Source organism: Triticum urartu, chromosome 5 (assembly GCF_003073215.2).
Source record: "Triticum urartu cultivar G1812 chromosome 5, Tu2.1, whole genome shotgun sequence".
Lineage (NCBI taxonomy): Eukaryota > Viridiplantae > Streptophyta > Magnoliopsida > Poales > Poaceae > Triticum > Triticum urartu.
Window position 1 is genome coordinate 36382309 of NC_053026.1, and position 9759 is coordinate 36392067.

Below are 9759 nucleotides of genomic sequence, written 5' to 3' on the forward strand. Positions count from 1 at the left end.
CCAATCTAATAGATCGGGAGACGACATGGTGAGTACCCCCTAGTCCAGGACACCGTCAACCACCATCTCCACCAGAGAACTCGTGCAACATGACAGCTGGGGCGTCTTGAATCTCTTGATCTAATGTCGACGCAGCAGGCCCTTCTCCGAGGTCTCTGCTTGGCAAGAACCAGGAGCAGCCCAAGTCTTGGGAAGAACCCAGCAGATGTTGATCTTCTGTCGTCGCGTTCACGCGCACGTAGTTTTAATGTGAGGACGTCACCGGTGGCCATTGATTCCCGTCAATCGCCGCACCGCCGTAGCGATCCTGATCTTGAGCGAAAAGAGATGAGTACGACTGCGACGCCGACATGTGCTCCTCGGGAATCTCTTGCCGGGTGGCCGCGCGCTCTCCACTGTCGTCGTCGCGGCCGTAATCATCGGGCTCCCTCTTGCGCTTCTTGCCATGGCCACTGAACAGAATGCGATACAGCCTGACCGACGACGAGGCCAGATCGGGCGGGCCTGTGACCGAGTACTCGTGCAACACCCACCTCGTGCTGCCCTTCTCGTCGTCATTGTGGAAGTTGAGGACTTGAGGTGGTACTTCTTCCAGGTGATCTCCATGCCGCTGTCGGGGACGATGAGCTGCTTGTCATCCACGATGACCTTCTGCCCTTCCCAGCACCCGCCGCCCGCGCAGGTCCGCTTGTTCCGACTCCCCTTGCCGTCTATGGTTTGCCCGTGGGCAAAGAAGAAAGCATCGTCCTCCCGCCCGTGTCTGTTCAAGAGCTCCCATGGCGGCGCGCTCAACGGATCGTCCTCGAGGATGATGCCCTCCAGCGTGAGCTCCCGGCCAAGGAGTCGACGGAGCAGGTAGTATTCCACCACCTCGTCGTCGTGAGGCTGCAGCTTGTAGCCCCGCGTGAGGCCCAGCACGTCGGCCAGCTCTACCATGGCGTGCCTGGAATAGGTAGCTAGGATTAATGTTGCTAGGGTTTGGATGGTTCGGGACTTGAGACGACAGGTACGTCTGGTGCGGTGCGTGATCGAAAGGTACGTAGGTACGTACGTCTGATATTTATTATCCCCGGCCACCCGGTGAGCAGATAGAACAGACTGCCATACGTATTCGATCGATCACGTTGGAACTCGGATCCGGATGGAAATTACTGGCGGAGCCAACAAGACAAGGAACATACCACCCATTCGATCGGCCGGAAAACGCTTACTAGGGTTCCGTGACATGCATGATTTTAATATAGCTATGTTATCCAGGCAAATATGGAGACTCATCCAACACCCGAACTCTCTCTGTGCTAAGGTATTGCAGGCTCGGTACTTTCCGAATGGCCAGATTCTAGATGCTGCTCCTAGGGACGGTATATCCTACTCCTGGCGCAGTCTACTTCGCGGGCTACACCTTTTCCGGGAAGGGTACATTTGGAGGATTGGCGATGGTACTCAAGTAAAGATTTGGTCTGATCCGTGGATACCTCGGCCCTGGTCACGACGAGTCTTGACCCCTAAAGGGCAAAATCTCCTGGAGCGAGTTTGTGACCTCATTGATCCAACTACCGGACAGTGGGACGAGCAACTGGTGAGAGACACCTTCTGGGCGGATGACATCAAACATATTCTCCACATACCGCTATGAGAGGGGGTTCAAGATTTCATTGCATGGCAGTACAATACCAAGGGTGTCCACTCCGTCAAAAGTGCATACAAACTCCAGCGTCAGCTCGAGCAAAACATGATGAATGATGGTGTGGGGGGAAGTGATCCGAACCCTGGCAATCTGGACAGTGCTAAGGACGATTGCTGGAAGCGTCTTTGGAAGATCCTTGCCCGAAAAACATCCAAATGTTCACTTGGCGGCTTAAACATGAATCCCTCGCTTTTCGCACAAATGTAGTACGCAAGGGTTATTGGAGTAATCCAAACATATGTTGGGTTAATTAAAATTAGTATTGTTGCAATCAAGCTTGCCGGTGATTAATGTATTGAGTCTGGTTAAGTCTAAGCATGATTAGGGTGACCGATGTTTACGTCAGTTCGGCAGGTTGCCGTACAGTTTGGAAAGTTTTCATGTGGATGCCTGATCATGTACGAGTTGTACTAGCTGGTTTAGGAATTAGTATAGTTGCGTCAGTTGATTGATTTAGGAAAGCGTCCGTGTACGAGTTAGCTAACTATACTAGTACATATACATGTCTTAGTAGGGTTCCTAAAGCTTGTCAAGGTTGAGTCGGTTTGAGTCATGGCTGGTACGTGTATATATTTACAGCCTGGGACGTATGTTGTAATCAAGAGAAAAAAGAGAAAAGCAATAAATAGAGGAATTAGAGGGTGCGAGACGCACCCTTGGCTATCCACTTTTATGTGCGTATGTTCATGTAGTTTGATGTGATCGATCCTGTGGGAGAATTTCTAACAATTGGTATCAAAGCAAGGTCGAGGTGAAGCTGCGCTTTCCCCGGGGTGGCGACCAGATTAGCACCTCGGGGCGGGCAATACATTCGCTGGTGTAGCGACGAAGAGCGGCAGGCGATTTAGTCGTTGGTGTAGCGACAACTAGGAGCAAGCGATATAGTCGCTGGGATGCAGCGACGAGGAGGAGCAGGCAATTGTCGCTCGAGCGGCAACAAGGAGGATCGTGCAGTTGTTGTTCGGCGGGGCGGTGATAAGAAGGCGACGAGGACGGAATTCCAATCATTGGTATCAGAGCAATTACCTAGGATCAGCGTGCAAGTTATTAGACTAGGAAAGTACCTAGTACATACTAATATTTGGAGTAGTATGAGTTCCGGCGAGTTCATATACGGTGGACCCAATCGCCGACACAAAATGCTTGTTCTGTGGCAAGGCTGATGAGGACGGAGCACACCTGTTCATAAAATGCAAGTCAGCAAAGGAGGTGTGGAGAGACCTAGCCATGGAAAAGAAACGCATGGAGCTGGAGACTATTACGTCTGTGCATGTGATGATAGATTATCTCTGGGTTCTAGATATTAAAAAGCGGCTACATGTGCTCACCTTTTGGTGGTTGTGGTGGTCAAATAGGAACAAACTCATAGAAGGAGAAATGCCTCTTGCGGCTGCAGAAGTGGCTAGACGGACCAGGAGCAATGTTCTCGAATATCTGCACATCTTCGGGAAAGCAGCTGACAAGGCAACCCCAGAGAGATGGCGACCTTCGGTGGAGTCTGATTATAAGATAAATATGGACGGCTCTTTTGTTCCTGGTCAGCACCACGTCGGGTGGGGAGTCGCAGTAAGATCAAAAGAGCGCATCCTGCTATGTGCTCGGGCAGGGAGGAGTGACAACGTAAGTGATGCTTTTGCTGTTGAAGCCGTAGCTATGTCCCACGTGATCAATACGGCTGTCGACCTTGGTCTGGTACGAGTAGAGCTTGAGACGGACTCGCAACTACTGGCTGAGGCGTTGGACTTGCGCAAGGTGGATTCTTTGGCGTACGCAGCTATGATCAAGGACATGAAATACCAATTGAAGCTCTTATTCTCTCATTTTTCTATCTCTGTCTGTCGACGTAGCGCGAACTCGGTCGCTCACGAACTGGCTAACCTTGGTCGTTTGTGTGAACCTGACCACTGTATGCAATGGGAAGCGGTTGTGCTTGCCCGAGTGGATGAATGTATTTTGGCGATCTGCCCGCACGTTGAGTAATAAAGCCATGTTGCTTTCAAAAAAACGTGCATACTTAAGGGCACGCACGCGTATGCATGAGACGCGTATACATGGTGGTATGGACTTTGCAAGATGACCTTTTACTAAGTATGCATGGTGAAGACACGGTACTATCTGCATGTAATATGACGCCGTTGGCTCTCTTTTTTTAACTCGCAGCAAAAGTGGCTCTGGCCTATCCTTCAATATAGCTGTTGAGGAGAAGAATTGGAAGGCCATTTCGGCTGTAAAAGCTCCCAATAAAATGAAAGTTGTCCTATGGCATTTTGCTCAAGATTGTCTTCCATCCGGAGCATAATTATAACGACAACACATCTCCGATGCTGCGTGCTGTTGTTTCTGTGGTCGACTGGAGAGTGCGGAGCATGCATATCTATTATGTCCGCGTGTGAGGGCTGTATGAGATGTGATCAAGGAGTTGGCAGATATCCAACTATAGCGAGGATTCGTCAGAGTTTCATCAACTACTCGATAGGTTTTGTCGGCGAGCTTCAACACGTTGCAGCAGTGTCTAGGCCTGGCGTTTGTTAGCTGTTGTAGTTACCTTACTGGAGCTTGCGTGCCAGATTAGTGTGAAATCCATCTGGATCTCACGCCTGGTTGTCAGTGGGGTGGTGCAGGCTGGTGGTCGTGGTCGTCGGGTTCAAGGCTTGGGGCGTGGTCCATGGCAGTGCAGTGGAGGCTACTGGCGGCGTGCAGTCGCTTGGCAGTGGAGCGTCGGTCCATGATAGTCGGCGGGTTAGGTTGCGGGAACGATTGGACGCTTCTACAGCCCTTCTGCGGCAACATGTGGTGCCCGCTCAGCGTCTCTCTCCGATGGGTAGGTGGCTGGTGCTCGCCATATGCACTGATGGGCAGGGAGATATGGTGGGGTGATACGTCTCCAACGTATCTATAATTTTTAATTGTTCTATGCTGTTATATTATCAATCTTGAATGTTTTATAATCATTTTATAAAAAATGATACTAATCTATTGATATAGTGGCAAGTGTCAGTTGTTGTTTTTTGCATGTTTTTTACATCACAGAAAATCAATACCAAACGGAGTCCAAATGCAACAAAACTTTACGGAGATTTTTTATGGACCAGAAGACACCTAATGGGCCAAGGTTGCGCCCAGGGGGTGCTCCGAGGAGAGCACAACCAACCAGGGCACGCCAAGAGGCCCAGGCGCGCCCTGGTGGGTTGTGCCCACCTCGGGTGCCCTCCGGACCGCCTCTTTGCTCTAGAAATGCCCCAATATTCCAGAAACCCTAGGGGAGTCAATGAAAATCAATTCCAGCCGCCGCAGAGTCCAGAACCACCAAATCCAATCTAGACACCATCACGGAGGGGTTCACCACTTCCATTGGTGCCTCTCCGATGATATGTGAGTAGTTCTTTTTAGACCTTCAGTTCCGTAGTTAGTAGCTAGATGGGTTCCTCTCTCTCGTCTGATTCTCAATCAATGGTCTCTTGGAGATCCATATGACGTAACTCTTTTTACGGTGTGTTTGTTGGGATCGGATGAACTTTGAGTTTATGATCAGATCTATCTTTTTATATCCATAAAAGTTATTTGAGTTTCTTTGATCCCTTATATGCATGATTGCATATAGGCTCGTATTTCTTCTCCGGTATTTGGGTTTTGTCTGGCCAACTTGATCTATTTATCTTGCAATGGAAAGAGGTGCTTGTATGATTCGCCCGTTCTTGTAAGCAGTTCTATGATGAAGGATGTCTCTGTTACCACTACAACCTTATGCGTGTCCTTTTATTTACCACAATCTCTAGTGAGAAATGGTGAGCACACAATAAGCTTACTGAAGACCTTGGGCCCTCCCTCTTGTTCCATTTTCCGAACCTGCATGCAAAGTGGGAGGAGGATGAGGGGCAGGAGCACGGACGACGAAACAACTTCCTTGAGATTTCCTATCAGGTTAATTATTAGATGGTTGTATACAAAATTATGCAGAGAAGATATGATTCGACTCAACTCTCATAGGTGTCATCACTTTACATGCATCCCAAGCAAGACGCATATATAAGAAAATCACATCCCACATATAAAACCGAGACTTTTATTCATCACAGCAAAGCTAATTAAAAAAGGAAGTTGGGTGGCTTGATAGGATCTTCTAGACAAGAGAAAAGTCTACTAGATCCCTTCCGCTTATTCAAATTGATTGAGAAATACACACCGGAAATAAGTGTTGGAAATATGCCCTAGAGGCAATAATAAATTAGTTATTATTATATTTCCTTGTTCATGATAATCGTTTATTATCCATGCTATAATTGTATTGATAGGAAACTCAGATACATGTGTGGATACATAGACAACACCATGTCCCTAGTGAGCCTCTAGTTGACTAGCTCATTGATCAACAGATGGTCACGGTTTCCTGACCATGGACATTAGATATCATTGATAACGGGATCACATCATTAGGAGAATGATGTGATGGACAAGACCCAATCCTAAGCATAGCACTAGATCGTGTAGTTCGTATGCTAAAGCTTTTCTAATGTCAAGTATCATTTCCTTAGACCATGAGATTGTGCAACTCCCGGATACCGTAGGAATGCTTTGGGTGTATCAAACGTCACAACGTAACTGGGTGATTATAAAGGTGCACTACAGGTATCTCTGAAAGTGTCTGTTGGGTTGGCATGAATCGAGACTGGGATTTGTCACTCCGTGTAAGCGGAGAGGTATCTCTGGGCCCACTCGGTAGGACATCATCATATGCGCAATGTGACCAAAGAGTTGATCACGGGATGATGTGTTACGGAACGAGTAAAGAGACTTGCCGGTAACGAGATTGAACTAGGTATTGGATTCCGACGATCGAATCTCGGGCAAGTAACATACCGATAGACAAAGGGAATTGTATATGGGATTGATTAAGTCCTTGACATCGTGGTTCATCCGATGAGATCATCGTGGAACATGTGGGAGCCAACATGGGTATCCAGATCCCGCTGTTGGTTATTGACCGGAGAACGTCTCGGTCATGTCTGCATGTCTCCCGAACCCGTAGGGTCTACACACTTAAGGTTCGATGACGCTAGGGTTATAAAGGAAGTTTGTATGTGGTTACCGAATGTTGTTCGGAGTCCCGGATGAGATCCCGGACGTCACGAGGAGTTCCGGAATGGTCCGGAGGTAAAGATTAATATATAGGAAGTCCTATTTCGGCCATCGGGACAAGTTTTGGGGTCATCGGTATTGTACCGGGACCACCGGAAGGGTCCCGGGGGCCCACCGTATGGGGCCACCTATCCCGGAGGGTCCCATGGGCTGAAGTGGGAAGGGATCCAGCCCAAAGTGGGCTGGGGCGCCACTTCCCCCTAGGGCCCATGCGCCTAGGGTGGGGGGGAACCCTAAAGAAGAGTCCCAAGGGGGTAAGGCACCTCCTAGGTGCCTTGGGGGGGAGGGAAACCTCCCCTGGCCGCCGCCCCCTAGGAGATTGGATCTCCTAGGGCTGGCGCACCCCCCCTTGGGCTCCCTATATATAGTGAGGGTAGGAGGGCCTCTTGAGACACCCCTTTGCCTTTTGTGCAGCCGTCTCCTCTCTCCCAAGTACTTCTCCTCTCCCGTGGTGCTTGGCGAAGCCCTGCAGGATTGCCACGCTCCTCCATCACCACCACGCCGTTGTGCTGCTGCTGGATGGAGTCTTCCTCAACCTCTCCCTCTCTCCTTGCTGGATCAAGGCGTGGGAGACGTCACCGGGCTGTACGTGTGCTGAACACGGAGGTGCCGTCCGTTCGGCACTAGGATCATCGGTGATTTGGATCACGACGAGTACGACTCCATCAACCCCGTTCACTTGAACGCTTCCGCTTAGCGATCTACAAGGGTATGTAGATGCACTCTCCTTCCCCTCGTTGCTGGTTTCTCCATAGATAGATCTTGGTGATACGTAGGAAAATTTTGAATTTCTGCTACGCTCCCCATCAATAAGAGCATTAGCCGCTAGCTAGTAGCTTAGAGAGGGTGCACGTAGACACCAAGCGCATCCAGATATATCCCACTGCGTCCGAAGAAGCCCACAATGTTGCTATTCTTTTGCACGGGTATGGTGAAAGTGGTTCCCTTCGCTTGTCCGAAAGGCCCGTATGTCTTCATGTTGGTGACAAATTTCAGTGATGTTATTATGTTGTGGTTGTCTCTGCCATAAAGGCTGAATGTTCCGGAAACTTCCTTCACAAACTCAGAAGTGCCGAGTACGAACTGCATTGCGCAAGAATAAATAAGTGTTTGTTGCTTACATATGAAACTGAGAAAATCACATAAAATTTCATTAAAAGAGTCCACTGACCGTATTTTGTTTTCCTCCAGAACCTCCCCAGGGTCCAACAGTGCGCTTCTGACCAGCTTGGTCTACATAAGAAAATTTGATTGAATCAATGATGGTGCCGCTGCTAACTGTGATGCTCTCTATACGTCTTGGTGCCTCGACGATGTCTTTATCTGAGCCTCCATTTCCACCCCATGGTCCAACCTTTGTGGGAAGGCTCTACAATATGATAAGACAATTATGTGATATTTTCTTGAATAAAAGGGACGCAGACACAAACTAATGAAGATTTAGGTGAAGACAAAAAGTAGTTGTATATGTTGGTTATTCATCTCACCCGTGAACCTTTATGCATGGGACAAAATCCATGGACAGTGAGCTCTATGATGTTACCGTCGCTCCTTTGCTCATGGAACTTTTTGTAGATGACACCGGTCCCCATAGCGAACTGTCCTGTCCCACCAACAATAGCCCACTCACCTTCTTCAACGGATATCCCCATCACTTGAAGCGTTGATCCCTTAAACCTATATCACGTTCAGATGTGGTTGTTAAAAAATTCAAAAAAATAAAATTCAAAAAAAGATGTGGTTGTTAACTGTATCATGCACTGCAATATACAGTATTACCTAATGATATAATCATCTGTAGTTTAACTAATCAACATGAAGATATATTGCTTCACAAAGATATATATAACCATGTATGAATGCATCTGTGTACGTACCTTTCAACCTCGAATGTTATGCTGAAAGTATTCTGCCAGTTACCGGCATAGATATGCAGGCCTTGTGCACGCGCAACAACGGTGGCGCCGGGGCTAGGGCCATCACATATCGGCCAGTTGTTAACGACGGTCGCACCCAAACCGGTAGTAACATTCGAGTCTATTATGCCTGACTGATTCTGGTTTGAACCAAGGGGAGTGTGGAAAAGGTACAGGCTGCGGAAGTTGAGCTCATTGCTCTCCACGAACGCGGGGAGTTATCTGGAAATTGGCCATGGTGACTAGTGAGTTGGGTGGGGCTCTGGTTCAAGGGATGTTGTAGGCTTATGAGATGCTAGTAGATTGTTGTGTGTGAGAACTAGAAGGCTGGGAGTCGTATTTATAGATCGCTAGCTAGGGCCAATGCCAATAGGAGCATGTCTAGGATTAGATGGAGCGAGACATCCCATGATGTTTTGTGCATGTGAGGATCAGCCATGTGCACCACGAAGACGCTAGGATGCATACGAGGACAGAACTGGTGGTGCTGACTCATCCTTGTGCATCACGAGCACCTTTCTTACCGGCAACAGAATCACTCGATCTCAGCTTTGGTGGCAGTAAGGAATAAAGGCACGTACGGGCAATGCTTTCTTGACTAAGGATGTGCACCTCGTGCATCACGAGCTCATGTGCTCCGTGCTCACAATCAGGATAAGATTTTTCCTCCAAGGCCATCATTAGAATACAACGATCCTTAGGTGCACCTTGTTAGTAATTTGGTACTACCTCCGTTCGAAAATACTTGTCGAAGAAATGAATCCGGAAATACTTGTCGGAGAAATGGATCCCGGACGGAGGCAGTATATATGATTCAGTTTTAAAATGAGATTTCCCTCTGAATGGGAACTTGTGGAATCCTATAGGATGGACCATGAAATGAAGGGCTGAAGTTGATTACTACATGTTCAAGAGAGATAGGGTCGTACATCGCGCCTATTTTGAAACTTCAGAGCCCAGGTGTCTTATAAATTTTTGATTCTGACAAATTATTTTTGAAAAAAATTCAGATGATCATTG

At 48.1% G+C, this 9759-nt stretch overlaps 2 pseudogenes; both read right to left on the bottom strand.

Moving 5' to 3' along the window:
• Positions 1–244: 244 nt before the first annotated feature.
• On the bottom strand, positions 245–936 carry LOC125506699 (annotated as a pseudogene).
• Positions 937–7645: 6709 nt separating this feature from the next.
• On the bottom strand, positions 7646–8991 carry LOC125555542 (annotated as a pseudogene).
• Between the last annotated feature and the right edge of the window lie 768 nt (positions 8992–9759).